Source organism: Canis aureus, chromosome 37 (assembly GCF_053574225.1).
Source record: "Canis aureus isolate CA01 chromosome 37, VMU_Caureus_v.1.0, whole genome shotgun sequence".
Taxonomy (NCBI): Eukaryota; Metazoa; Chordata; class Mammalia; order Carnivora; family Canidae; genus Canis; species Canis aureus.
Genome location: NC_135647.1, coordinates 1,747,501 through 1,772,933, shown reverse-complemented (window position 1 = coordinate 1,772,933; position 25,433 = coordinate 1,747,501). Strand labels below are relative to the sequence as shown.

The 25,433-nt window shown below is 41.4% G+C and overlaps 4 non-coding genes across 4 annotated transcripts; 3 read left to right on the top strand and 1 right to left on the bottom strand.

The window, feature by feature from the left end:
- Positions 1–398: 398 nt before the first annotated feature.
- TRNAS-UGA (transfer RNA serine (anticodon UGA)) lies at positions 399–480 on the bottom strand. Its single transcript has one exon. It is a non-coding gene; the product is annotated as a tRNA-Ser (tRNA).
- Positions 481–8,352: 7,872 nt separating this feature from the next.
- TRNAQ-CUG (transfer RNA glutamine (anticodon CUG)) lies at positions 8,353–8,424 on the top strand. Its single transcript has one exon. It is a non-coding gene; the product is annotated as a tRNA-Gln (tRNA).
- A 6,750-nt stretch (positions 8,425–15,174) lies between these two features.
- TRNAS-AGA (transfer RNA serine (anticodon AGA)) lies at positions 15,175–15,256 on the top strand. The gene has a single exon. It is a non-coding gene; the product is annotated as a tRNA-Ser (tRNA).
- A 5,692-nt stretch (positions 15,257–20,948) lies between these two features.
- Positions 20,949–21,030, top strand: TRNAS-AGA (transfer RNA serine (anticodon AGA)). The gene has a single exon. It is a non-coding gene; the product is annotated as a tRNA-Ser (tRNA).
- The last annotated feature ends 4,403 nt before the right edge of the window (positions 21,031–25,433 follow it).

Genomic DNA, 25,433 nt, shown 5'->3' with positions numbered 1-25,433 from the left:
TAAGGATTCAAAAAATGATAGCTGTTAGAGTATAGACTGCTTTATAAATCTTGAGCTGTAGATGGTAGCAACGAAAATACCACCAACTCCAGGAGATTCAGGGGGTCTGACTTTGATGCTGAGAATCCAAGTTGGCTATGACCCGTAATTGAGAAAAACCAATAGCCTTTCTCAAATCAGGTATAATATTAAGTGAGGCTCACACCCAAAGAGATGCACTCATCCCTTTGAGAATTGATGGTCAAGGTTTCAGACACAGTGGTATTTGGAATTGGAGAAAGAAATTGTCTGACCCAGAGACATAGGTAACTGGCAAGGCAGGGTGAGCTGAACAGAAGTTCTTCTTTCCTTTGGCGTGCAAACGGACAGAAGTGATGGGAGGAAGATTTTGGCAAAATCGTAGCCGGCAGGATTCGAACCTGCGCGGGGAGACCCCAATGGATTTCAAGTCCATCGCCTTAACCACTCGGCCACGACTACCTGCTGGTTGTCGCTTCTCGTTAGTGACTTTGAAGGTGTGCCGCTTAATAGGCACCAAACCATCTTCCACCATAATGTGACATTACACTGTACTGCGATACAGGGAAAGATGGTTTGGTGCGTAATTACTAAGGCTGGTAAGGAGAAATAGGATTCCTACGTCCATTCAGGTCTTCTCAGCCTTGGATGAAATGCATCGCCCAACAGCAAATCCCAATTCAGCGGGGCAGGTGGAATGCAGAGAAGCCTGGTGAGCCAAGAGGGGACTGTCTGCACCCAGAACTCCACTCCCTGGTCTGAGTGACCTCAGACCTGCAGGTGCCAACGGTGATTGGAAGCGGGCTGGAAGGAATTGGAGTTTTCGCGTTTGCTTTCAGCGTTAAACACTAAAACCTAAATATCTTCAATGGCCTTCAACTGCTTTGCCCTTTCCCTGCTTCAAAAGAACATGGGCGGTGGGCGGGGGGCGGGGGGGGGGAGTGCGGGCTGGAAGGGGGCAGGTAGGGTCCCCGGGCAGGAAGCGGGAGGCCGGCAGCCCCAGGAGCCCGGCCAACAAGGAGAAACCGTGCAGGGTAACAGATTCTCCAGCCTCCGGACATTCTCTCCTGCTCCTAACACACAGGAGGGTGTGAACACTGGCTAAACCTAGCTGTATTAATAGGACTGCTCCTGCCAGTAGAAAATGGATTCATTGACACACTATAGAACCGGGTTCTTCTTTTAATGGAAAATTTAGGGACCCTGAGATTGAGTGCTGGGAATTGAAGCACTTGCTCAAAGCACCCTCACGGTAGATGGTAGATTCAGACAGACTTCCAGATACAATCAGGAGAAATCCTTTCAGGCCTGAGGCCCTGGCAGTGTCTTGCAGTTAGTTCACTCTCCCATATCTGTCTTCATTTAGGGCAGGCAAAGAGACCATTGCTCGCATGGATGGGGTCAAGTGTGTCGCCAAAGAAGATAGACTGCAACAGGATCCCCTCCCATCTGTGAATGTGATTTTATTCGAATATAGTCTTTGCTAATGCAATCAAGTGAAAATGAGGTCATTCTGGATTAGGATGGGCCCTAAATCCAATGATAGTATCCTTATAAGGAGAAGGAGATTTGGAGACACACAGAAACAGACACACAAGGATAAAGGCTGGGTCAGAAGGAGACAGAGATTGGAGAAGTGAACTTGCAAACCTAGGAAGGTCAGCGGGGGAGCCAGGAAACAGATTCTCCCTTGGGCCTATAGAGACAACCAAACTTGCAGACACCTTGGATTGGGGTTTCCGATCTCTGGAGCTGTGAGAAGATAAACATCTGTTGTTGTAGGCCACTCACTTTATGGTAATTTGTTAGGGCAGCCCTAGGATGCTAATGCAGCTCCCTTCCCCACAAGTTTGGAATAATATCCTTGCTGGTGGTGGCGCTTCTAAATTCCACCAAGGAAGCTCACCCAAATGGCATGGCATTTCCACATGGCATGCTTATTTTTGAGAAAATTCTCCTAGGGAAATAATCCAAACTAAAGGAAATTATTTATGTGCAAAGACCTATATGATACAATTAGTTATCATAATAATGTTACTAAAACATTTCCAACAATGGGAGGGGATGATTACATAACTTAAGTTATATATAGCTGGAAGAATGTTGCAAAGCTATAGAAAACAACATTTTGGAAGAGGTTGTGATTGCTCAGGTGAGAAGTACATGATAAAATGTTAAATGAAAAGAGCCAGATAAAAATATATGAAATACATGACCATGATTCTGTAAAATTTTATTTATAGATATTTGGAAGTTGGGGGGGGGGGTGTGTGGAATATACCAAAGTATTGCTAATGTGGTCTTTGGGTTTGAGGGTTGTGTTACTGTTTTTCTTTGTTTTTCTATGATTTGAAGCATACATCATTACTGAAATTTTTAAAATGAAGAAGCAGAGATACTGATTTTATTGCTGGAACAAGAAAGATGAATTCTCTAGATACAAGACTTCAGTATTCCTCAGTAGCCAGCCAAACATTGGCTCAAGTGGTCATTATCCAAAGGAACTATTTGTTCGGATGCCTGGGTGGCTCAGTGGTTGAGCATCTGCCTTCTGCTCAGGTCACGATCCTGGGGTCCTGGGAGTGAGTCCCACATTGGGGCTCCCTGTGGGGAACCTGCTTCTCCCTCTGCCTATGTCTCTACCTCTCTCATAAATAAATAAATCTTTTTAAAAAGGGGGGGGGCACTATTTGTTAAATATGTTGGTGAAGCCGAATTTTACAGAGGAGGAAACAGACACAGAGAAATTAAGTGCCTGACCCAAGGTCACAGAGCTAGCAGCTAGAAGCAACTGAAGAGTTGCAGCTAGGAAATCCGAATTCAGTTTAGGGAGGTTTTAGGGCAGAAAAATGCTGCATTCATTTTGGGTTTTGTTGGTTTGTTTTTAAAAAAATAGGTTTTGCCAATCCATTTCACTTTTAAAACTAAGTATCATGTAATTTATAATGATGTTTAATAATACTGATAATTTGAGAAATAATTTAGGAGGTTGAAGTCCATAGCCAGCTACAACAGTGAGGCTGGTGGTTGGAAAAGACTGCCTTTCTGATGTTCAGATTTTGAGAAATAGTCCTCAATGAATGAATGTACAGATTGCATTTTTTGAGGGGTATACTTTCCTTAGATGCACAAGACAATCAGCACCAAACAAAAACCATTAAACTTCTCAGGAACAGATTATCCCAGTTAGTGTTTTCAGAGCAAGGTCTTCTGCTCTTTGCCTTGTTTATTTAGGGTGAGATTTTTCTTATAAATGAAAATAGACCAGTTTTTCAAAAATGCAGCTAGAGAGTGGCACCAATCCAGAAGGGCTGTAATCTGGAGAAGACAGCAGATTTGTCAGATGCTTTGCTCCTGGGCTCTCTGCCTCATCACCCCAGGACATCACTCAGTCTAGAAAGTGATCTTGGGAGGCCTGAAGAGAGAATCACCCAAACTGTGGCGATGAGAATGAAACCTGAGCATGGAGTGGTAGAAAGGACTAGAGAAACCTACCTCCTGCCTGAGGGTGCTGGAAGATACCAGAGACCCCTTGGACACCACAGATACCACAATTTTCACTCATCGACACATATTCTCACAATGAAACAACTTGGAAAACACTGCCAATTGGGAACTAGATGGGCTTTTGTGGTCTTTTTTAACCTTCTCTTTCTGTGTCTTTTTTTGTGAACGTGCATGTAAAGACGTGAACGAAAGTTAGGTGCACACTGCAGTGATGCATCACAGGGCTGGGGTGGGGGGCATCCATGTGATCCCACACGGGCCAGGACACAGAGCTGTGACACCGCCCCAGAAGCTCCCTCCTGCCCCACCCCAAGCAACTGATCACTGAATAGATTTGGGGTTACGGTGATCATCCTATCATGTGTAGTTGTCTGTCCCTTCTGATATATCCCACTCTATCATCCTGTCCTTTTATGTCCCCCTTTTACATCTTGTCTGATTTTGTATTGAGTAAATAGTTGTACATTATTCCATTATTTCCTCTCTATTCACAGGAAAGGCACAAATTCCTTTGATCTTGTTTGGATGGTGAGGCTGGAGATCACCACATAGAGTCCTGACCACACAATTCTTTTTTTTTTTTTTTTTAAAGATTTTATTTATTTATCCATGAGAGTCACAGAGACAGAGGTGGAGACATAGGCAGAGGGAGAAGCAAGCTCCCTGTGGGGAGCGCGATGCAGGACTCAATCCCAGGATCCCGGGATCACGCCCTGAGCCAAAGGCAGATAATCAATCACTGATCCAACCAGGCACCTCCCAAACAATTCTTATATTGATATTTTACCATTTTCCCAGATGATGCAAAGGCCTTAACATTAGGAAAATTAAATTTTATTCATCTCTCTCTTGAGGGATGTCTAAATTCGTTGTTTATATGCTTTTAAATTCTACCTTCCCTTTCTCCCCTAGCAGGCATTCTTAGTGTTTTATTGAGTCAGTATTCACTTCCATTTGACTGTAACATACCATTGTTACTCGTATTTTCTGCATTTTCTTCTGGGATCATTTCTGCTTTATCTTTTGATTTTCAGGAGCAGCAATGCCTTCTGGCTGGAATGCAGTTTATGAGATAGTTGTGACTTGGGAGTAACAGTGCCTCTGTGAGTGGACAGGAAAAAGCCCAAGGAAACTAGGTTTCAATGACACAGGATCTAGAAGACTCACTGAGCATCATTAAAGGCTTGATCATCATCAAAGACTGTCTGGCATCTGCCTTCCAGTCACATGCCTACTTCTTCAATGGTAGGAGGAGAAGATGAGAATTTAAGGGGCTCCCCTCGGTGGTGCCAAGGCAAGGCTGAAGTAAGGCCATTACCTTGTCATAGAAAGGAGCCCAGTCCCCCCCGCTTCATCTGACCTATTTACATCTGAGTCAAGACTCCCTAGATGGCATTCTCAGGAATCTGCACCCCAACAGCCTTCTGAGAACCAGTCCAACCAGTGTTTTGCATGCAGTCATGGGTGCAACTTTGACTTACTTTACAAGATAAATATTAAGGAAAAATACAGTCACTATTTAAAGGTGATTTGACTGGGCAACCCTGGTGGCCCAGTTGTTTAGCACCGCCTTCAGCCCAGGGTGTGATCCTGGAGACCGGGGATTGAGTCCCATGTTGGGCTCCCTACATGGAACCTGCTTATCCCTTGCCTGTGTCTCTGCCTCTCTCTCTGTGTTTTTCATGAATAAATAAAGAAAATCTTAAAAAAAAAAAATAAAAGGTGATTTGACTTTAGCAGTACGATGCTTAAGTTCTACTTAGAGAATTTCTTTTTAGTTAGTTAAAAATTAGGTTAGGTGACATAGGAGAATCTCCAAATGTAGACTATTCATAGCCTGTAGTCTATGGACTTGAAGTGTTCCACAAACACTCTGAAGTAGTTTGCAGACTACTTCATACATATATATATATATAATATATATATATAATACATACATATATATAAAATATAGATCATATCGAATAAAATATGGATACATATAATTATATATAAATATATATAATTTAATAATATATAATAATAATATCGAATAAAATATGGATACATATAATTATATATATGATTGATAAGTCTAGGGGCACCTTTGTGGGAAATGGGTTTCACAGATTTTATTCAATATGATCTGGAATCCAGAGCCAAAAAAATGTACTATGAATCTTTGCTTTAATGACTTCTTTATCTTGGGAAAGAGGAGAATTTTTCAGCAATATTTTGTTTAGGGGGAAATAAATAATACGCCTATGAGTGAGCATGCACTCTTCAAACCAATCCCCACAGACTAGTACTGGCAACATGTGGAAATGACCTCAGTTTTGCAGAAAACTTACCATTATGCTGAGGCGGAAAGCCCAGTTGGAGTCTCCAGTGCTTGTTCAAAGTAGGCCCTTGAGGCTAAAAGCAACCTTACAGCTCTGGCCTGAGACAAGAGTTTGGTCCACCATCAAACCATCAAAAAGCTCCTCTTCTGCTTTCACTATAGATGGCTGTCCAGACAACCAGTCCATAGACTGTGTCCCTATCTTGCATCTTCCATATGAAAAAGTGTGAACCCAAGACACCCTTTGAAACAGTATCTGCAATCTCTGCTCAAATGTAAACATCCAGTTTTTATTCTTCTTTGAAGAATATGTGATTGGCCTCTAGCCATCTACAGGCTCCCTTAACTAATTTATTCATAATTGTAGTTTATCCTATCACTATTAGCCCCAAATCTCCAAGGGCAGAGCCAACACTTAGTATCCTCCTTAATGCTATGCCCACAATGCTGAGCACGGCAGTTGGCAGGGCATGAGAATTCCTCCTTCTAAATTCCTATGAGTCTATATGCTCTGAGGAAGGTGGTTGGCTCTTTGGGCAGTATCACTGCATCTGACAATGTGGCTCATTAGTTAAAAGGGGAGAGAATTGTGCTGGTGCACATTGCAAATCCCACACTCACTTTCCCCTATGATTAAAATCTTACATGAGTGTGGCACATTTATTACAATTAATGAACAAATATTTATACATTATCATTAACTAAAGTCCAAAAGTCATTCAGATTTCCTTAGTTTTTACCTAGTGTCCATTTTTGTTCCAGGATCCTATTCAGAATTCCACATTATAGTTTGTCATTGCATTTCCTTAGGCTCTGCTTGGTTGTGGCAGTTTCTCAGGCTTTGCTTGTTCTTGTCTTTGCACAGTTTGGAGTACTGCTCAGGTGTTTTGTAGAATGGCCTTCATTTGTCTGATGTTTTTCTCATAATTAAAGTTATAGGTTTGGGGGAGGAAGATCACAGAAGTGTCATTGTCATGTTCACCATTTATACCATTTCGAGGTTATATACTATCAAAAATGGCTTACTCCTGCTGATGTTGACTTTGGTCACTGGCTGAAGTTGTGTTTGTCAGGTTCCTTCGATCACTTACCCTATTTCTCTCCCTTTCCTTAATGTACTCTTTGGAAAGCAACCACTATGCAGAGCCCACAATGAAAGAGTGGGGAATTAGATTATTTGGAACTCTTCTGCATGGGCGATTCCCTGAGACTGAGGTTGGTTCTACATCAGGAAAGCTACTGGAGCCAGGCTGTTGGAACTGCAATGTAGTCTTCATGTTCACTGGTAAGGCATTTCATTTACTTCCCAAACGTCTCTCCACAGCCCCCATTTATTTATTCAATATTTATAGCTTTATTTACTTATAGATTGATTGTCAGAGAGCCTAGAACTTGGTCCAAGCCCTAGCCCCTGCAAATACTCTCTGTGAACTTGTTGCAAAGATCTGAAGTTCAGTTGCGTTGAAAATGCAGACAAGTCTGGTGTCTCCTTCCTAAGGCTTCTGGGAATCACTTTATTTACCCCACTTGGCAGGAGAGTTTCATTTTGTCTTTCTGCTAGTGAGGGCGAGGGCCAGGGGCCTCAGGGGACGAGGAGGAGGACTGAGCCCTGCTACTCCCAGGTCACCATCTCTGGGTCAGTTTTCACCTAACTGTTGCGCCTCTTTGGGAGCATCTCCTTGCAAACCAGATAGAGGTCTTTCTGCAACAGAAGTGGTCTCCGCTGAATGCCGACACCTCTCCTAGGCTCTTGTTGGGAAGGTTCAAACCCTGACACCTGCGAGTATTATTTACTCTCAGTAAGGATGCTTTGCTTCTGTCCCCAGTCCTCTGGTTTGACGGCCGGGGATCGCTTCTGGCCCCTCCGCCCGTGGGGACCGGTCCGGACGCGTCCAGCCTCGCGACCGCAGGAGGTCTTTCCTGCCGAGGAGTTCGCGCCAGGCGCACAGCCGCTCCCGGAAGAGCCGAGTCAAAACTTCCAGAGACAAAACCCTGCGTGGAAGGCGCTCGAGGTTTCTATCCTGCTCTTACGCTTCAGTCTCCGCAGGGCGGAGCGCTTCCCCGGAGGAAAACGCGCCTCTTTCTCCCCGGGGTCCGGCCCCAGGCCCGTGTCGTGACGTCATCCACACTTTACAGGTCATGAGATTAACCCGCGAGGGCAGGAGGGAACGCAAGACCCGCACACGCGAGGCGGCGCCACCTGGGCAGCCGCACGGGGCAGGCGGAGCCCGGCCGCCGGCAGGTGGAGCCGCCCTACCTGCGTCTGGACCGCGGGGCTGCAGGAAGGGCAGAGGGCGCCACCAGGGCTGAACCCGTCTCGTCTGTCCCCAGAAACCGATTTGCTTTGGGATTTTGCACTAAGAGCCCTGTGCACGCCAAGGCCCCTGTGTCACGGGGCCAGATGTCAAAAACTAAGACGCGAATTTCAGCTTTCTTGGGACTCCCTGAGCTCAGAGGTGGAGATCCATCCTGTCAGGGAGGAGCGCTGTCGGGGCCAGCGAGTGTGGGGTTCCATGGTGTAATGGTTAGCACTCTGGACTCTGAATCCAGCGATCCGAGTTCAAATCTCGGTGGAACCTGACTGTTCTCCTTTTCAAGTTTCCTTTTTTACGGGGAGTTGGCAGTGGACCTCCAGTTCACGTGAACCCAGAGTGTGATCTTGAAGGGGAAGATGACACCGTGTGGACCTGGACACTGACTCGCTGCCCTATTGTTCAGACAGAGTAGAGGACCATCCTCCCTCCTTCTCCCTGTTTTCCTCTCCCACCTAACAGATATTCTGTGACACACAATTTTGAGTTGAGTTGAACGTTTTCTGAGTTATTGCTTTATAAAATGTAATGAGCTCACTTGGTGCAAAAGGATGCAACAGAATTGAAGGAGAAGAAAGATTCTTATGAATACAATATTTGCCCAGAGAAAATCTGACTTCATAATGTCTATTAGGTACAATGACCTGAATTTACACATCTTTCACTTTCCACTGAGAAACACAGATTTGGGAAAAATCTATTCATCTATTAAATAAAAAATTTCTTGGACTGTCTCAGATATTTGAACACTGAACACTGCTGGATGCCCACAGATGTAAATTTGAAGTACTTATGGACAGAGCAAATAAAGATCCAGATACATTTTCTAAGTGTTTCCACAGTGTTCCTTTGGTTATTTTTATGACATTGATCCACCACACAGAATTGCTATGATGAGTATGTTCCACAGACATCAGAGCTTTTGAATTGTATCTGACAACATTTCTGTGATCATTTTATTGTCATAAAACTGTTCCAACAGCAAGTTAGCTCATTTTCTGGTAGATGTTAGTATGTGTCAGAACTTAAGGAAAGACAGTTCCTGAGATCCTCAAAAAATAATTCCAAAGTGTCTTCCTTAGTTTTATCTATTGCATTTCTAAAAATTGTATATTTTTATTTCAAGATACACAGTATCAGGCTATACATTATCTTATGGGTCTTTTTCACTTAAAACCATATTGCTGAAATTGTTACTTTCACAAGTAGCTGCCATTCATTCACTCCTTCATTCATGAATAATTCTCTACTGTGTCAATAAATTGCAGTTCATTCATCCACCTTTTGTCAATGGGAAATTGATGAATTTGGTTTTGGATTATGTCAGCTCTGGGGTCATGGGATATTGAAATTGTTTTAGGGCAGAGGAAATCTGGGATTCAGTAATGACACACTTAGCTGAGAATTTATAACTTTGATCTGTCATTTTTGCCCTCCAAATGCTTGGGCACAGTAATATCACTCACCCTTTTATATTATACTATCCAATTCTCCAAATTATTCATAATCCTGTAATTCCTAGTTAACTGCCAGTTCTCTCTAGTTCTCTATGTCCTCCAACATATATGCCATTGCAAGGCCCTATGCCACCACTATCTCTAAAGCTTACATAGCCACTTGAACTTACCTGACCAGGAAGCAATTCTGTGTGGGACCTGTGCCACCTGTTTCTTCCGAAAGAAGGAATTTTGCTTTCACACATTTGATTGGCAAAGCTTAGGGCACAGGCCTGCATTCTAGCTGTGCAGAAGGCTAGGAAATTGAGTTATGCCCTGAGCATGCACAATTCATAGCTAGCAACTTCTTCCTAATATATGAAGTCTTAGCCATATTAATCCACTATGTTCATCAATGTGATAATCATCTACAATTCTTTTTTCACATCTTCCCAAACTTTTGTTTCCACTGTTTTTCTCTCGCATTATGATTCACCTACAGAATATATTCTAATGGAAGATAATAAATTATACATATTAAATAGTAAATTAATACTAAAAAACACAGTAAACAAAAGAATTCTATCATTAAGGAGTAAAATATGAAAAAGATCACTTTTAATAAATAATAACCATAAAAAGAAATAAAATCATAAAGGGGAAATTTGTTCATTGACATTAAAAGCTCAAATATATAGTTTGAATAGTAGATACAATAGAAATGATGAATAGATTAATGAACAAGAAATTGGAACTAATGACCGAATGGTATACAAAATTATAAACAACAGGAACATTCAGAAACACACAGGAACATCTAAATAAACAGTGAATGCATAAAATAATGTCATTAGTAATTACTAACTTTTGAGATGTAGAAACAAGATGGAACAAAAATAATAGACAAGAGTAATATAAAAAATGGGATATTGTGATCAGGGTCAAATTATCCTAGAGTTATTTATTGTGAGAAAAGATTAAAAACAAAGTTCAATGGAGTCATAATTCATGCAAATGATGAATGACTATAAAATCAGTGCTTGTCTGAGTTCATGGCCAAAGCCACATGATAACCATTGGCAAAGAGGAATATATAAATTCCAGGATATAAAATAACCAAGAAATATTATTGAAAAATCAATTATTATTAGCAGTAAATTTTAATATATTCTATAACATATGAATATATTAGCATATTATAATTATACTAAAATTAAAATTTTAGTAGTCAGAAGTTAAAATAAGTATATTATTGTGCTTCATTATCATTTGCTAAATTTTTCTTCAGTCACTATACTGCATAGTTGGGCCCCCAAAATGCCCTCTGTCCTCTCTTAACTTAGATGGACCCATTTGTTTCTCACCATTTCTCCTTTTATTCATAGACTTTATTATATTTGAAAAAGTGAAGATCTATCATGATATAACACATAATTTTAGAGTCTTTCTTTCTTGTGAAGTTTAATACAGCAAAGTAAACATTTTACTTTTAAATTGTCTTGACCACATGGGCAGAATTCTCAAACAGAACTTTTTCTTTAAAGGCTTAAAACTAGGGGTGTCCAGGTGGCTCAGTTGGTTAAACCCCTGACTCTTGGTCTTACTGATGCCTTGATCTCAGAGTCTAGAGTTTAAGCCCTGCATTGGGCTCCACGCTGGACAGATATTTATAAATATCTATTGGGAGTAAAAGTGTGAGATATTCTTACTGCTAACTATCTAGCTAAAGAATTCTCAATATTTAAATTATCCTTTTAGGAGCACCTGGGTGGCTCAGTAGTTGAGCATCTGCTTTGGCTCAGGTTGTGATCCTGAGGTCCTGGGATGGAGTCCCACATCAGGCTCCTCACAGGGAGCCTGATTCTCCCACTGCCTATGTCTCTGCCTCTCTCTGTGTTTCTCATGAATAAATAAATAAAATCTTAACAATAAAATAAATTATCTTTATACTTAATTTGTAAATAATTCTTAATATTACATAAAATAAACAAAATTAGCCACTTTCACATTTATTAGTTATTGAAGCATTTTACCCCAGGTAGTGAAAAATCCATTCACATTTCAACAAATTGGTAGTATTTTAATATACAAAGCATATAAGAGATTTTCATTCTGTTCTTAATAGCTAGAATTATTATTCTTGTTTTAAAATAACTTTTCAGGCAGCCACAGTAAACCTGGATGATATGCCTTGTTCATATCACTCGTAATCTCACACTGATTAGATATGACAGCAAATAATACAATCTCATGATTATTCATCAAGCTTAAATTTAAGGGTGCCAAAAATGATGTGGAAATAGGCACCTGGCTATTTGGCTTAATAAAGGCAAAGGATGAAGCAAAACCAATCAACAAAGTGTTGACTTCAAGGCTGAAATCAAGTTTTGTTACATCTGATATTGATTACATTTAGATTTGTTAAGTATGCATGTTAAATCTTTAAGGGAAACTACAATAATAATAGAAGTGGCATATTTAAGTTAATTTTTAATGCATTTTAATTCAAATGCACTTCTTAAGAAATAATACAGAGAGATCTCCTGTACATTTTATCCAGTTCCCCACTTCCCCCAGGTGGTGACAACTTGCAAGTTATCCTACAATGTAACAGTAAGTATGTTGACACAAATACAGTGAAGAGAAAACATTTCCTTCAACACAGGATCCCTGATCTCCTTTCAGGCAGCCACACCTGTTCTCCTCCCATCCTCCACTCCTTCCTCCATCTCTGGCACTGATTGGTTCTCATCCCTCTGTGTTCTTATTCCCACCTGATAGTAACCAGGAGGTTTCCCCTTCCCCTGTCCAAAGCAGTGTTAGATGTTCGAGGGAACCATCTGAAACAAGGCAATATATTGGCAAGTGCTAGGGATTAGAACATGGACATTTGAGGATTCCATTATTCTGCCTATCACAACAGCTACTGAGTATCTTTCATTCAGTTTAAGATCATCCTGGTTCTTGGCATGACAAGGGATTTTCAATGGATTCCCGGACATTTTGGGTATTATGCTATGGGACTTTGGATGTTATTTAAACCTTCTGTTTCAGGTGGTTCCCTCGAACATCTAACACTGCTTTGGACAGGAGAAGGGGAAACCTCCTGGTTATTATCAGGTGGAAATGGAATTCCAGGTTTCTCATTCAGCATCTCTCCATATTTAGGTGTAGGTTTCTTATTATTGTGCAAGAGGAGGAGTCCTAGCTCCCCACTAGACTTCCACTGGTACTTCCCTGGATTGGAAGACTAGGAGAGCCTCGTTATTGCTTCACATGTGATCTCTACTGACAGGGAGTGTGTGGCCTCCTTACAGCTAAGCAATGATGAGAGTCTTGTGTCACCACTAGGCCTCTTCTGATGCCACCCTGGTGGGGAGGTAACAGACCCTCCATTCCTGCCAAGTAGGGGGTGGTTATACAAGATCCCCTATAGGGTCTCTGCCAATAGGGTATGGGAAAAGCCTCTTTAAAGTCTGAGCAATGAAAGTCTCAGCCTCTTGTTCTGCCTTCTCAGAGATACCTTGTGTTGGGGGGCAGTGAACAGGGGTGGAGGGAGCACCTTGCTACAGCTTGGTGAGGATGGGGCTCTGGGCTCCCCACTAGGACTTGGCAGCTTGTGGGTGGGGGTGGGACTACAGTTGGTGTTTATGCCCATCTTCCTGCAAGTGAACAATCTCTAAAATAGAATGTTTAGCCTCACTGAATACACAAAGTTGACTAAAAAATCATGGCATGACATATGATTAGGCTAACCATATGATTTTTAGAATATACAACTTTTGTTTATTTTTTAAAAGATTTTATTTGACACAGAGAAAGAATCAGAGGACACAAGTGAGGGGAACAGCAGAGGCAGAGGGAGAAGCAGACTCCCTGCTGAGCAAGGAGCCCCATGTGGGGCTCGATCCAAGGTGGGGCTCCATCCCCGGACCCTGGAATCATGACCTGAGCTGAAACCAGACACTTTAATGACTGAGCCACCCAGGTGCCCCTAAAATATACAGCTTTTAGAAAAAGAGGCAAGCCTAGGTCCAGGAACTTGTCAGATTATCATGATTTCCTACAGGGAAGTGCTCTCTGTCTCCCATTCATCCTTGCCTATTTTGGTTATTTAAATTATGCAGCACATGTATCAACCATCTGTTTTATGCTTAGGGACACTCTGTTCACAGCTCTGGGTGTGAAGCCTCCTCAACTGAACCTCCGACCCAGTTGGTCGTTGGATAATTGCAAACCTCTGGCTTCTTGACCTTCACTACTTCCACCAGCGGTGTAGTGCTTTGGCATCCTCTCTTTCCCACTGCCATTAACAAGCCAAACTCTGTGACCACGTCCCCTTCAGTGAGCCCCAGCTTACACATAGAGCAACCGTGAACTTCTCAGTAATCCTAGTGACCTTCTCACCAGCACACTTTGATGGCCTTGGTCATGGTGAGAAATGCCTGGGGTTGGGTGGGAGCTTCTGGGCTGTTGGCTGAGACCTATTTCCATCTGGATCACACGGGTATGTGGATTGTGAAAATCATAAATCCTGATGTTTAAGAGTTGTGCATTATTTCTGTGTCCATTTGACTTCAGTGAAAACAAAAAAAAAATCAGCTTCCTTTGATGAGATATTTGTTTAGCAAAAGAAATAAAAGCCTAATTTGGCAACAGAGGTTGCCAAAAATCTATGGATTTTTCTAAGCACATTGCAGCATATTAAACTATGACATCCTCACTTCAAATCATGAGAAACTGATATAAAGATCTTAAGATCCCTCAAAATGACACAGGTAGTAAGTGACAGAATTGATGTCTGACCCTGCCAGGGTCTGGCAGCAGAGTCTGGGTTTAAAGATTTCGATCTCTACAAAAGAAAACAGGAGCTTTGGATAGGATTCTTTCATAAAATAAATCCAAGGCTGAAGATAACAAACTTGGGAAAGAAGTCCTGCCTATCTCTGGAAGAGGCTGCTGTAGCTGACTTATTTTCCTTCAAGTCAAAATTCCAAAAAGTGAGGGTTGTTTTTTTTTTTTTTTATTTGTTTGTTTGGTTTTAAAGTAAGTTTGACTCTGTACTAATGATGCTTATGAATGCATTATTTGTCTTTCAAGACTAGGCCACAACAGACACACCAGCGAACGACTTGTTGATAACTAGAAGGGCGCCTTCTTCCTTTTATCAGCTACAGGATCTTCCATATGTGGATGTTCCAAAAGTTACTTTGAAAACCGATGGTCATTTCGAGGTTTTCAAATCATCGCTAGCCTCTCGATTCTGCAGCGAATGCTCGAGCCCGGGCCGGAGTGTCGGGTGTCACACGGGTCCCCAGCAGAAGCTGCCCCAGCAGGAAGCTGGGCTCCCCCAGGTCTGCTGCGTCTCCCTCTATCCGGCCCTCGGAGTGAGGGGTCCTTCACGGGCCACGGAGGAAGTGTGACTTTGCCAACTCGCCATCACAGCTGCTCTCGGTCTGAACGATGTCAAACAGGAAGAAACATGAAGGGCGAGGACACTTACCTTGTGGTGGGAAACGTGGCCCTTGAGGAGACCGGCAGCGCGGCGGCTATTTATGCTAATGAGGCCCCGGGCTCCCGCGTAGTCGTGGCCGAGTGGTTAAGGCGATGGACTAGAAATCCATTGGGGTCTCCCCGCGCAGGTTCGAATCCTGCCGACTACGGCTCTCCCCACTTCGGGGAGGCAGCCTCTTGTCTCCCCGCCGGTGCCAGGCGCCAGGCGCTGCTCTGGCCTCTCGGGAAGGACCCTACCCTGGCCCTTTCTTTATAGGGCCAATGAAAGACTCGGCCTGCTGCCCCCAGACAGCCAGACGCCAACGTTGTTTCTCTACTAACTTTTTTCACGAGTAACTCGACCGCACTCCTCCAAGTGTTTTCTTTTCCGCGAAGAAGAGCCCAGGCTTTGTGATGCTTTCGTGTTTGCTGCAACCAGAGCACCCTTTCCCGAAGGAAATGTTGGCAGCAGTGTTTGCCTCTCCAAGGAATTCCATCCACCCTTACCTGGGCTCTTCTCCAGCTCTGCCCGCCCTTGCCACACAGAAAAGGAAATTCCAGGACCTTTTGGATCAAATGCAGGTGAAAGCCCTGACTCAGAGCGATGGTCCCCAAACCCAAATCCACATGTGTATTGATAGGAAACCACTACACAGCTAAAGAAATTAGATAAAGCCAATTTTGTCGTGGAACAGGATGGACAACGGATCTCTGGGCTGGTTTGTCCCACCGTCCAGGACAGCAGTGATGAATTGAGGCTTTGACTCCATCTAGGCGCAAGCCAGGCCCCGTTCAGGTGCAGAATTGCACTGCATGCATAACAAGCAGGCGTTGGTGTCTTAAATCAATGCCTGAAAGGGACGCTAGGCTCACTACCTCCCTAGACATTCTTCGAAAAATATAGCCCATCACTGCCCTGGCAGCTTAGTGGGGCAGCAGAGATCTGGGCATGGTTGTCAGACCTGTGTGCACCTCTTCCAAGAATGTCTCTAATAATTTTTCGTTAACACGGTGCTCACTGTATTGGTGAAATATCAGATCCCTTCCTCTTTCATGTGGGCCTTTGAGGCAGGAAGTATAATTAAAAGCTTTGAGTTTCAAAGTCAAGTGGGGCATTGATACTAAGCTGTAACAAGTCCTCTTTGGTGAGCAGTGCTAGCAAAATAAACGGGACTTGGCTTTGTCTACAAAGGCAGGTTTCTGGAGGATGAATTTGATCATTTTCCACAAAAACTCTTCATCTTTCTCCTTTCCTGCTCTCATATCCAGCATACTGGTTGCTGAGACTCAGAAATTAACAGAATTCTAGAAGGTCAAAGCTAATGGAAGGTTAACGTCCTCCTGTGCAAATAATTCTTAATTCTATCATCAAGGGAATAGAGGGAAGAAAACCACATGAACTGTTTACAGAATTTTAAAATAAAAATGTGCTAAAAAAGGATTGCCTTTGTTTCATCTGTGGGACAGTTTCTGATTGGCTGAGTAGCTGCCCTAGAGCCAAGGTAGGGCTCCTCTGCTCTCAAAGTTGATAATTAGCTTCCTCCTGTGGGCACTTCTCACCTCCAGCTTTTTCATTTCTTAAATCCTGACCCATGTCTCCTACTTGAAGAAGCCTTCAACTTCACCCCTCATTCACCTGCTTCTATGCCTCTTATGGTGTCTTTGCCAAAATATCCTGTAAGAAAACACAATACTATTAGTGCCCCCATATTTCTTTATACCTATATCTCATATCAAACTGGTTTTATATTTGTCATTTGTGATGCCTGCAGAATGTGTGTGTGTGAGTGAGAGTGTGTTTGAGGAAATGGATGATCATATTTTAATCCTCAAAGCCCAGGTGATTAATTATTCAATCACCTCAAATGATTTAGCCTAATGTAGTAGAAACTAACCCCATCTATGAATCTAACTGGTGCTGTGTCCTTTCTAAGTAAGTTCCTTTAGAGTGTTCTTTCATCTCTTTTGTTTATCTGGCACCATCTAAAAGTCTGCATGGAGTAGATCAATTAACCCATCCTTTCTCCTTATATACTTTAGGAAATGTTTATGTTTCCTTGGCTATATTATCTGGTAGTCCTTCGGAAGCAACAGAGCATCCTAAATAAAATGCTGTTTATGAGGTTTCTAAGACTCCCAAGTGCAAAGTGCCACCTCTGAGTGGCAATTGCAATAAACACTCTGAAAACACAGAATTCAGAAAATTCATTAAGTTTTAAGAGAATTAATGTTGCCTAGCATCTATTTCCCTTTCTGTGCTTCCTTCTCCAATAAAAAATGGAGAATATTACAAAATTTTTTAAAAGATTTTATTTATTTACTTACGAGAGACATAGAGAGGCGGAGACATAGGCAGAGGGAGAAGCAGGCTCGCTCCCTGTGGGGAGCCCAATGTGGAACTTGATTCCAGGACCCCAGGATCATGACCTGAGCCAAAGGCAGATGTTCAGCCACTGAGCCACCCAGACATCCCAGAATATTACAAATTAAGGGCTTCTTCTCAGTGGAGACTTAGGGTTGTGAAGGAGATGAAATAGAGGTTCCAATAATCTCTGGTTAAAAGAGGACAGGAAAAAAAAAAAAAAAAGAGGACAGGGTTCCATTTCACTCTGCTGTACCTACCTGCCTTATTTTAGTGTCCCAGGCGTGTGCTCTGAGGAACCCACACTCATGAGCCCTCTGAAAAAGATGAGAGAATTCCAAGAACTGGTTTGACTAGAATCTTAGCTTCAGGCATGGGTGCACTTTGGCCTCCTTAATAAAATTGATGTAATGACTCACATAGACATATTTGAAAGATGATATTTCTTTAGCAACTTTGTATTTAATTCCAGTTTAGTAGGGTGAAGCCCATTCGTTACAATGAGGTTATGTGACATACAAGAGTTTCTAAAGTGCAGACAGTTCTCAGCCTTCCATCTATGTCTCCAACAGTGTGAATTCCCTGACAGGGTTTCTACAGTCGTTGGTTTTGTCAGGGGCACCTCTTTGTGAGAGGATGAGTGTTATTTTACACACCATGAGATTTTGAACCAAAAATTAGTTAATAATTTCTTTCTTAATAACTTCACGACCACTAAATGAGAAGAAGAGTTTGTTCACTCTAGTTTGTTATTTTGGAAAATACATAAAATGACTATGAGGAGATATGTGGGCTCCAAACAAATTCTAACTTATAATAGGTATGTCTGACCTGAGTCCAACATCTGTCCTCCCAATGCTCCCAATGACAAACTCACACTTGCCCCCACACCAAGGAAGAAAGCTTTACTGGAATTCAAGACACCCACTGCCATGCCCATGTATATTTATGATGCTTACAGACCAAAACAGGCACCTGTTTGCCTAAGGCAAATGACTTTTGAGGACTTGCCTGATCTATGTTGCTAGGGGCATTGACAAATTGATTCTCTTTTTTTCACTCTTATATTACGTTATCACATTGAGGACAAACAGGCTCTACTTTGAGGATCTAGTTCCACAAGCTGTCTCTTGTATATATGTATATAAAACCATGGACCAGCAATTTCTTCCAACCAGCATCTTCAAGTCCCATTCATCTAAAAATGACAGGTTTACATTTTTATTTATGCCTCCCAATTCATCTCTGCCAATATACTTTCAGTTTAAAAAATTTTTTTTCTAGTTTTTATTTTTAAGTAATCTCTACAAACAATGTGGGACTCAAACTCACAACCCTAAGGTAAAGATTCACCTGTTCTACTGGCTGAGCCAGCCAGGAGGCACCCCTGTACTTTCAATCTTAAGCAGTTTATTCATGATCTTCCTATGTGGGGTATATTAATTGTATGTGTATAGAGTATCCCTCCTAGTGGACTCAACTCGCAAGAGCAGGGGCATGTTCTTTGTCTTAACTGTGTTGCTATACCCCAGTCAATAAGATTAAATTCATTCGGAAATGGAATTTTATGACAGCATGAATCATATAAAAGGGACCTTTTAACCAAAATTGTTCTATGGTATAATGGTTAGCACTCTGGCCTCTGAAGCCAGCCTTTTGAATTCAAAGGCAGTTTATTTCAGTTTGTTTTTCTGTTGTTGGATTTTTAAAATTTTTTGTTTTTGTCTACATAAGCTATACTACGCAATTTTATCCCTGACACCTCCCAGCACTTAATATATATATATATCTGAGAGGCTTCAGACAACTCATCATGTTTCATAGGAGTGGAAAAAAGGGCCAAAAGTAAATTTTTCCATTTAAAACATCATCAAAAAGAACAAAATACTTGGGAATAAATTTAATAAAAGAAGTGCAAAACTTATACTCTGAAAACTACAAAAGACTGTTGAAATAAATGAAAATAGATAAAGAAATCTCATGTTTATGCATTGCATCTTAACATTGTTATGAAGGCAATTCTCACTCAAATTGATCTTCCCTTTCATGATGCTAGCTGATTTCTTCGTAGAAACTGATGAGTTGATTCAGATTCACATGGAATTTCAAGAATTCCTAGAATATCCAGAACAATCTTGAAAAAGAAGAAAAAGTAGGAGGCCTCACTTGTCAAGTTTTAAAAGTAACTACAAGGCAGTGATAATCAAGCCAGTGAGATCAATGGATAGAATTGAGAGTCCAGAAATAAAGCCATATGTCTATGGTCAGCTGGTTTTTTATTAGAAGTGCCAAGACTATTCAGTGGGGGAAAGAATCGTCTTTTCAACAAATGGTGTCAGGAAAACGAGATAACCACCTACAAAAGAATGAAATTGGACCCTTACCTCACACAATTTACACAAATTAACTCAAAGTGAGTCAAAGACATAATATAAGGTCTAGTATTATAAAACTTTTAGAAGGAAATACTGGGGAAATCATGACCTCAGATTTGACAGTGGATTCTTAGATATGACAAAATAGGCACAAGCAACAAAAAAGAGTAGATAAATTACACTTCATCAAGATCTTTTTTCTTTTTTTTTTAGCTTTTGTGCCTCAAAAGACACTATCAAGAAAATAAAAAATGACCAAAAGAATAGGAGAAAATATTTTCAAATCACATATCTGATAAGGGGCTTGCATCTAGAGTTTATAAAGAACTTTTACAACTCAAGGGAGAGACGACCATTGGAAATGAGCAAAGGACACAAATAGACTGTTCTCTAAGAAAGATATACAAATTGCCAGTAAGCACAGGAGAAAATGCTTGCTATCCTCGATCATTTGGGAAATGCAAATCAAAACCTCAGTAAGATACCACTTCACGCCCATTAGGTTAGCTGTAATGACAATGCCATACAATGACAAGTGTTGGGGAGGATAGGAGCAATCAAAACCAGCACCTACTGCAGGTGGGAATGAAAATGGTGCATTCATGTTTGGAAAACTGTGGCAGTTCAAAAAAGTAAAAAAAAACTCAGATTATTTTGAAGTATATATGGTGAAAACTAAGACCTCTCTGCAATCCATAAGCTCAGCTATTCAATTTCTACCCACACCAGCAACCTGAAGCCAGGTCTGGTAGAACCTTCCAGAGTTAAAATATATGCCTGTACATGACCTTTTCACTCTTGTTTTTAAAAATTGTACCTATTACATATAATTCTGGAGTGAATGTAAAGCTTGTTCCAGTTGTGGGATGTATCTCAGGAGTCTTCGTGAGAGGCTGCCAGAGCAGGAAGCTGATCTCATTCCAGCAACCCACCAGAATACAAGTGCTTGCAGGTCTGAGGATAAAATGTTACTTGCCAATACAGTGCAACAATAGGATAATCATCCAAATGATGTTAAAGAATCGGAGAGATTGACTACAAATATACTTTCTGGTATACAATTGATCCTATAGAGAGCTGAAATTCAGAATGGCTATTAACTTTAACAACAGGAGGCTTTGTTGTATAGTTGTGGCTGAGTGGTTAAGGTGATGGACTAGAAATCCATTAAGGTCTCCCCATGCAGGTTCAAATCCTGCCAACTATGTATGTTTTGACACCCTGAAGGTGACTTTGAAATTCTACATAGCTGCCAGTCCAAAGAGAAATAGGAGTCCTACCTAAACGGTAAGCGATACATCCTCATTTATTGAACATCCCTGTTTTGGTCTTGGGATCAACTGGCCTCTCATGGAGTCTATCAATCGGTCCAGAAAAAAAGAAATAATTACTGTAATACCTAGGAGGTTTGAGTGGAGTTCTGATGTTTTATTTTCTCCCAAGAAGAGTCCAAATTTCAGAGATATCTGGGTGTTTCGGGCAATCAAAATCTTGCTTGAAAGCAATTCTTTCAAAAAGAATAAAAGTTAGTGGGAGTGCTTGCTTCTCCACCAGATTGTTAGTTTTTTAGCAATTTCCTTTCTGGAATACCAACTGTATCCTCAATGTCTCCCAACAGACTCATATTTTCATCTATCTGTGTGAAGCTGATCTGGAATTCCGTGCTTGCCTAGCACAACTCCAGCCTTTTTATGAGGTAAGTAAAGAAATGTCAGAAATAAATGCTATCTGAACACAGCAAAATCATTTGTTTCCATGTAACTGGAAAACAAAGTCTAAAAGAAAGCTGTAATCAACTGACATAAAGTGTATTTTCATTGCCTATTAAGAATTTTAATATTTAAATTATTTTAAAAATAATAATCATGATATGAAGCTCAAATGATATTGGGATACATGCAGTGAAAAAAATGCCTTTTTCTATCTATATGCTCTAACTTCAGTTTCCCTCCATAGTGGAAAGAGTTTTTGTATAGCTTTCCAGAGTTATATGTGTATATAATATTCAGGCCACTCTGTATTTTTTAACATTTAATTTATTTATTTGAAAGAGAGAGACAGAGTATGACTGGGGGAAGGAGCAGAGGGAGAGAGAGAAGAGACTCTGCTGAGCAGGGAGCCAGAGGTTTGACTCCCCTGCATCTGAGGACGCTGGGATAGGACCTGAGCAGACACGTAAGGCAGACACTTAACCACTGAACCGCCCTTTTAAATGAATGGTACACACTCATAAACAGTATTCATCTTGGTTATTTCTTTCCCTTAAAAATATAAACTGACCCACAGAAATAAGCCCAACTGATTTTTGACAATAGTGCAGAAAAAAAATTCAAAGGAGGAAGAATTGTCTTTTCAACAAACAGTGCTGGAGCAATTGGACATCCATAGGCAAAAAATGAAACAAAACAAAAAACCTAAAACAAAGCCCAACAAAACAAAAATAAAAACAAAAACCCACATTGACCTAAACCTCATTCTGTATACACAAACTAAAATGAATCACAGAATGAAATGTAAAATTATAAAACTTTCAGAAAATAACAGTTGATCTTCAGTATCTAGGGTCAGGCAGATTCCTTTGACTTGATACCAAAAGCTCAATCCTTAAAAGGAAAGAGATAAATTGGATCCCTTCAAAATTAAGAACTTTTATTCTGCAAATGACACCATGAAGCAGTTGGAAAAAAACAAGCTACAAATTGGGGGGAGGGGATTTGTAAACCGCATATGTGACAAAAGTTAGTATCTAGAACATGTACACAGAATTCTCAAAACTGAACAGATTAAAAAAGAAAGCTAACACTTCAGTTAGAAAATGGAGAAAAGACATGAAGAGACACTTTGACATTTCACCCATGATGATACACAGATGGCAAATAAACATGTGAGAAAATGTTCAACAACATTAGCCATTAGGGAAATAGAAATTAAAATCACAACAAAATATCACCCTTCACCTATCAGAATGGCTAAAACAAATGTAATGACAACATCCAGTTCTGGTGAGGATGTGAGGAAACTCAACTGCTGCTGGGGGGAAGGTAAAATGGTACAGTGAGTTAGGAAGATGGTTTAGCAGTTATTTACAAAACTGAACAGGAAATTATCAGATAATCCAATAATAAACAGAAACTCATGTCCCCACAAAAATCTATATGTAATTTTTTCTAGCATCTTTACCCCCAAACAGCCCAAACTGGAAACAATCTCTATCACCAGGTGAATGACTAAGCAACCTATGATATATCTATACTGTGGAACACAACTCAGCAGTACAAAGGAATGGACTATAGGTACATGTGGCAACTTGGATGACTTTCTGGAGGAATTACACGGAAAAGAAGTCAGTCTCCAAATGTTATATTTTGTGTGATTCCACTTCTACAACATTCTGAAAATGACTAAATTAGACAAATGAACAATCAGTTTCTGATGTCCTGGTGTTAAGGAGGGAGTGCTAGGAGATGGTGGGTATGGTTATTAAAAGGCAACAGGAGGGATGCTTGCTGTGAGAGGTGGACACATGAATCTGCACATGGAATAAAACCACACAGAACTAAATGCCCACCACCACACTCAAAAATGAGTACAGAGGCAGAAATCAGAATAAGACTGGAGGACTGTATCAATGTCAATATCCTGCTTGTGATATTCCAACATGCAGAGATGTTACCATTGGGGGAAACTAGGGTCAAGTGTTCTCTATCATTTCTTACAACTGCATGTGAGTCTGCAGTTCATTCAAGTGTACATATATTTACATGTATATGTAATTCACATCAGTACATAGTAACATGCCTCATTCATATTATCAGCTGCAGCATATTCCATTATGTTCCACGGTTTATTTTAAAAATCGAGAACTATTGGTCATTTCAAGTTTTGAAATCTTTTTATTACATATAATCTCACGGCAAATGTCTGTTTCTGCCATCATTTCTCACTTGTGGAGTATTTATTTTTTTATTCAATTTGTCTCCCCACTTCCATCAGTTTGTCCTAGTCTGGAGTGTATAGCTCACTGATGGCCATCAGAGGCTGACAAAGTAGGAAGCTGGAAATTAAATCAAATTAAGGAGTCTTGCCAATTCTAGGACACAGTACAATATGCTAATTTTTCATAACACCATGATGGTCATCAATTATGTCAAAGAGTAAGAAATTTTGGCTTCAAATATACATTTTAATGTGTTATTTTACCTCATTGGGAGAGAGACAAAGTTCAAGGCAATTGCTTCGTTCCAATAAGTTATCTTGCTGGATCTAAGTCTACTGTTGTTTTATTTTTTAAATCTAACTCTACTTCTTATTTAATTACAGGAATTTCTATCTCCTGTGTTATATATAAAATAAGCCTATATAAGATATAGGCTTCCCCTAAAGCCTGATTTTCCCTAGATCGAGTTATGACTCCAAGTTTTTGTACCTGAAAAGATGAAGACCAAGACAGGAGATCATTGAGTAGAAGATGCACTCACCTCATTGCCAAAAGTGATAGCAGGATAGGGGGACAAATCTAAAGATGAAGAAGGCTGCAGGAAGCAGAGAGCAAAGTTAAGAGCTCAAGATCAGGGAGAATTGGAGGACTTTAACTCATATTGCCAGTCCTGAGGGAGAAAGGGTGGACTTTTGAGATATAAATGTGTAGGTTGCAGCTCTTCTAGTGCGTTCCAGCTATAGAATCACAGGCAGGAGAAAAGCACACTCCTAAATTAGAACTCTCAACAGAAAGCCCCCCTCCCCCCCCAAACTGGGCTGTCAATCAAGCTAAGAACCCATGCAGGAGTTTGACTGAGCTGTATAGCATTGACTGGCAATGGCAAAGTCCCTGGTGGAATTCCCACGTTTTGAAGGTCTTGGCTTGAAACTTGTTGTTTCCTAGGGCAGCATGGGGGGTCAAAGTGACAGATGCAGAGGCCACAGGTCCTCTCCTGGACGGAGGCCACCTGCCTGCAGGAGAACGTGGAAGCGCTCCCACCCCTCACTCCCCTGCTGCATTCTGAACAGGAGGTTGGCAGCTTCTGTGGCAGGCAGCAGGGAGGAGGATAGAAACACGAGAATCCACCGGGGAAGGTGAGTGTCCTGGGGAATTCAGAGGGGAATCGAATAGGGAGGAAGGAAGAAGCCAGTCAGCACCCCCAGAAGTTTGAAGGTGCAATGAGCGGCGCCTGTGTCAGGGGAAACGTGCCCCAAGTTTGGGTAAAATGACCTCGGAGAAGAGCCTGTTTCTGCTCCGGGAACTTCATTTCCAGTTTCTGCATGCGCCTGGAGCCTTGGCAACCTGCCGAGTGGCGAGGGCCTCTTACCTCAGTTCCTAAGTGTCTCGGGGTCCTAGGGATAGGACGAGGTAGGAAATCACGAACCCGCCAGACAAGCAGAGCTCTGGAAGCGGGGAGCGGGAGTGAGCGCCTCCAGGCCTGGGTGCGGGGAAACGGCCGTGAGTCTGCAGCCTGCAGAGGGGACTTGGAAATAGGGGGTTCATTTTGGCATAACGAACAATCCAGAGCCTCAAAGCGTCTGAAGCCTCGCGGACAGCCCGGGAGGGGTCACTGAAGGTAAAACAGAGGCGCCCACGGATAAATGGGGGTGCGTGTTTAAGCAGGAAACGGG